At 53.8% G+C, this 4,865-nt stretch overlaps 1 long non-coding RNA gene across 1 annotated transcript; it reads right to left on the minus strand.

Annotated features, from left to right (window-relative positions):
- Positions 1–799: 799 nt before the first annotated feature.
- On the minus strand, positions 800–4,527 carry LOC113193421 (uncharacterized). The gene is made up of 3 exons (XR_003302138.2): positions 4,398–4,527; positions 3,003–3,112; positions 800–1,143 (listed from the first exon to the last, which is right to left on the minus strand). It is a non-coding gene; the product is annotated as an uncharacterized LOC113193421 (long non-coding RNA).
- Positions 4,528–4,865: the final 338 nt, after the last annotated feature.

A 4,865-nucleotide genomic window follows, 5' to 3' on the forward strand; every position in this document is an offset into this window, starting at 1 on the left:
CCGGATATGTGGATTCGCAGGCTCACGTCACACAGCTCCCAGGTCAGTGGCACAGAGAGACTCTGTTCCCAACATTTCAAGAAAAATCCCAGTTAAGGGATTTTGCTAGCCCTGGTTGGCCCAGTTGGGTGGTGCATTCATATCTAAACCAGTCACTGTGGCTGGGGGATTGGAATGTTCTGGAATGCTGTAGTCTAGCTGAGATGTACAGTGGAAGATGGAGGTGTTGGTCAAGTGAGGCCCTGGGACTGGACACGGAGGAGGCTTGATTCCTTCCCAGGCAAGATGGCGTCCTGTCTCCATGAGAAGGTGCAGCTGGCATGAGCTAACAGAAACCCACAGGAGTCCCTTATGCTGGTGGAGGAGGTGACAAGGTCACTGGAACTGTGACCAGGGTCCCGAGGGTCTTTTAGTTGACTTAGGAAACTCAGGAAGAACGCATACTGGCAGCCCTTCAGGAACACAACTGAATCCAGGAGGCCCATCAGGGGCAGCTTCGAAACGAGCTCCAGCCTCTGACACCACCAAGTTCTGGAGAGGAAATGACGCGGAGCCAGGAACCGCATCCACATTTGACCAGCAGCCAGCCCCAGAGTGGCCTATCAGGGTGATGTGGTCAGAGAGGGATTGGCAAACTCTGGGTGTGGGGGAGGCTTTTAAAATTTTTTTTTTAACCCCAGGGAATCTCGTCTGTATTCATTCAAACCAGGAAACACCTTTGAGGTTTGGATGAATAATTTTTATTCGGTTGTTACAGTAAGCATTGAAGCCAGAGGCACTGGGCGGTAGCAGAGGCCCTCTGAAGCTGAAGCTTCCGGTCCTGGTGAGGGGACCAGGCCGGGGTGGAGGTGGGATTTGGTTGGAAAGTAGGGGAGGGGGATTAACAGCCTGATGGAGTCTCGAAGATTCTCATAAGATTCATAGTTTGGTTGAGGATTTGAAGATGATCTGTGATCTAAAAATAGATTTCCCAAACTGCAGTATTCTTAGATTCACCGCCTTCTGTAAAATTTCTGCCGTTCCTCGCTGCCTGTACCTGGGCTGGATCTTGTCCCTCATGTCTGGGATTTCTCAAATGTCACTTCTTCATTGCATCAGCCAACATGACAGCCAGGGCTTCCCGAGGAAGGACCACGGCTTCCCCTGGAATGGACATTCCCATTATGCCAGCTCCTCTTTCCACCCCTGAGCTCCACCTGGGCCTGTGGGTGCCTCGAGGTCACCTCAACTCAACCTCCGGACACCACATTCCCAATACCGCTCTCGCCCAACCCTCTGCTCTTCTAAGCTTCCTGGTCTTAAGAGATGGCTCCTCCAGCCACCCGCTGGCTCTGGCCCACACCCATGGACATCTCACTCATCTTTCCCCCTAAATTCAGCCCAAAGGCGAGTCCTGCTGATCTTCCCTCCAAGCTGCACCTTGAGCGCACACCACTCTGCATCTCCTCTGCTGCTCACTGTGCCCCAGCTGCACTCTCTCTCTCCGGGACTAGTTCCTCCCATTCTGTACCTGATCATCTGGAATAACCACGTTGAAGCACACGTGACATCATGCCTGTTTGATGGGAGGGGTGGACTCCCTATGGCATTTAGAACGACACACAGGCTCCTTGCTGGGCCTACAAGTCCTGCGTGATTTAGTTCCTCCCTACCTTTCAGATCTCATCTCACCTTCTCCCTCTCCCTCCTTCTTTGTGCACTGGCCACCCTGGCCTTCATTTGAATCCCTCCAAGCATGCATCTCTTCCTGGTCCTGGGCCTTTGCACATGCTCTGCTTTCTGAGGACACTGCCCCTTCCTCAGCCTCTGCCTCTCCCCTGGCTCCTTCTCCTCCTCATGCTCAGTGAAGTCCTCAGTTAGGCTTCCAGCCCCCCCCTTCCCTCCACTCAACTAGGGTCTCCCCTTTTCTCTTCCTTCATGGGTCCTACCATCATTTGTCATCACATGTGTCTCCCATGAAGGTGGGGACCATATCTGTCTTTGCCATTGCTTCATATGGACGCCCAGCAAGCACCTAGCAACTTCTCAGTCTATACTGACCCCTGAACAGACCAGCAGCGGAATGTGAGTGTGCATGATTGGATGCTATTTCGAGCTACCATTTCATCCATATTCAAGGTAGCAACGTGCATTCATGTCACGGGGCTCCGCCTGAGTAAGTGTACATCTAAATGAGGATTTCTACATCTTCAAAAAACTTGCTATTTCCTGGAAACAGATTGTGTCTCTCTGATTGTCTATTAAGTTTTTTTTTTTTTTTAACTGCTGAAGATCTTGGAACCAAACCAAAGTCATCTGCATTTCCATTTTTATATCTTAATTTATAAACTGCGCCTTATAATTTACAAGCACTCGCTTACTGAGTGTCTTTAGCAGAGCCGAAACAAATACCAGCTCTGCCAGCTCTCTACTCCAGGCGTTTCTCCACACTGTGTTCTAGGATGAGCCAGAGCTGGCCTGAGTTGCCCAGAGTAAGGACAGTAATAATGATGACGAGTCACATTTATTTAGAGAAGAGAGAGAAGTCTTTTTATCCCCATGAAACAGGTGAGGGAAGAGCAGCAGGAGGTGGGAATGACATGAAGGAGGGTTTGCTTGTGAGAAGTGGAGCCTGGCCTGGAATCTGTGCCTCTAGAGTTCTCCAAGGATCTGTTTAGGTCACTAGGCCACATGCTAGTGACATTGTGGGCCAGATCATTCTTTGCTGTGTACTCTAGGATGTTCAGCTGCATCCCTGGCTTCTACCACCCCTCGGTGACGATCACAAATACATCCAGACATGGCCAAGTATCACCTGTATCATGCTCAATGGAAAACCAGGGTGCTAGACTGTGACCCAGACCTTGATTAAAATGCAGGCTCAGGAGCCAGGAAAGCTCCCTTTTTCCAGGTGAGGAAACAGAGGACAGAGAGGGCCTAGCTTTCTCAGCATTACACAGTAGTACACGGCAGGCTGGGTGCCAAACCTAGGCCTGTATGGTTCTGGGGCAGAGCCCACTTACCTCCCCGGACCTCCAGCAGGCTTCAATGCAGATCTTCTTGTCCTGGGTTGGCAGGAAGTGCTCCATTTGTGAAGCCTCATCTCTACCACTCTGTAAAGCAGCAGCCCCTCCTTTAGAAAGACACATGCATGATGTTGGGTCCCTGTATCTGTTGCTGTCCCTAGACCCAGCAGCCAATTTTGGAGTATAATCCTTCTGGCTGGGTCCTGAGTGACCTCGGGCAAGAAAAAAAAAAAATCTTGGCGCTCAATTTTCCTATCCATAAAATGGGAAGACTCACTTCCCAGGGCAGATGTGAGAATAAATGATAAATGTTGCTTGGTTTGCATGGATGCGAGGTGTCGGGTAAATGGTGGCTGCAATAAACGTCCAGCTCCCTCCATGAAGTTTCCTACAGTGAGTTCACCTTACATTTCTGAACCTCTTCTGGAAGGTCTGTGACCTCCATGTAGCCCTGTGCAGTTACTCCTTTAGGGCTACCTGCTGAGCTAGACTCAGGCTCCCTGAGGATAGGGCCTGCTCCTCTGTCCCCTCTCACAAGAGCTGATGTGGTATTTTCCTGGGGGATGGTGCTATAAATAATTGTGAAGAAGTGATAGCCCTAAACTTTGGTGCTGGGCTTTTCTGGATATTGCTCCATATCAGAAGTGGTTTCCTTGGTCTGTAGCCTCAGGATGGGGCTCTCGACCCCCCCCCCCATTCAGCAGTGTGGGCTACTGGCCACTGTTTGGGTTCTGCTTTGTGGTTTTCCTTGATTTCCCCAACTGCGGGCTAACTCAAGATCACAAGACAAACTCAAGGAGTGCCAAAGGGACTCAGTGGGGCCAGGTAACCAATCCCCTATCCCAGGCCAAATCACTTAGACCACAGGCCTGTCCTGATGCCTTCTGGCTCTTTCCTTATCAGCAAATCAATCTGCCTCAAACCATCAGCAAAGATTAAGTGGTAGTTCCTAGACGCATCACGTCCTGGGTTCCCATCAGTTTGCATCCCCTGTTTAATGGGGTGGTGGGCTGCTGGGTAAGCAAGCTACCTTGTTGAGTGAGGGAAAACTTTTGCAGGCTTTTTGTCAAGCTCAGGCAGGGCCCAGAGTGACAGAGGTGCATACAGCGGTGGCGGCTTCCCCTTTCCACAAGCCTTCAGCTTGGGCGAGCGCCTGGTTCCAGTAACCAGATGCCGTGGAGCCAGAACCCAGTGCCCTCTCAGAAGACAAGCAAAGCCACCCTCGCTGAGCCCCACGGCTCACTTCAAAATCACTAAAGGCTGCTCAAAAGTCAGGACTCTTCAAAGCTCCCAGGGCAGAGTCCCCTCCCCACTCAACATGCCAGTTCTCCCTGTCCCTACTTTTTGGGGCTCACATTGTGGCCAGGCTTTAAGGACTCAGATCTCCCCCACCTTCTTTGCAGCCCGTGGAGGGACTGCGGGCATCTGATCCTCTGCGGTTGGACCAGACTCCCAAGGGGTCTCGGTCCGGGCTGGCCCCTCCCCGGAGGTCCCCCAACTTTTCCCTGTGGCCCTCCGGGGCGCGGCGGCCCCCTCCCCCGCGGGGCGGGCCTGGCCGTGCGCTACTCATTGGCCGGCGGGGCTGCGGGCGCGAGTGCTGATGTCAGGCGGGCGCGAGTGCGGCGGGCGCAGCGGCGGCGGCCGCCCAGCAGCCCGGGCTCGGGTGGGGGCGCCGAGTGGGGGTGGCGGCCAGCATGCTGCTCGGCTGCGGCTCGGCCTCCCACACCCGCGGCGCCCGCGTCCTCGCCAGCAGCGGCGGCGGCCGAGCAGCGAGCGGCGCCCGGGTCTGCAGCGGCGCCGGGTCCGAGCGCGCGGCGCGGCGGCGGGGGTCGGGGCCGGGCCGGGGACCGGGGACCCGGC

Source organism: Urocitellus parryii, chromosome 10 (assembly GCF_045843805.1).
Source record: "Urocitellus parryii isolate mUroPar1 chromosome 10, mUroPar1.hap1, whole genome shotgun sequence".
Classification (NCBI taxonomy): Eukaryota; Metazoa; Chordata; class Mammalia; order Rodentia; family Sciuridae; genus Urocitellus; species Urocitellus parryii.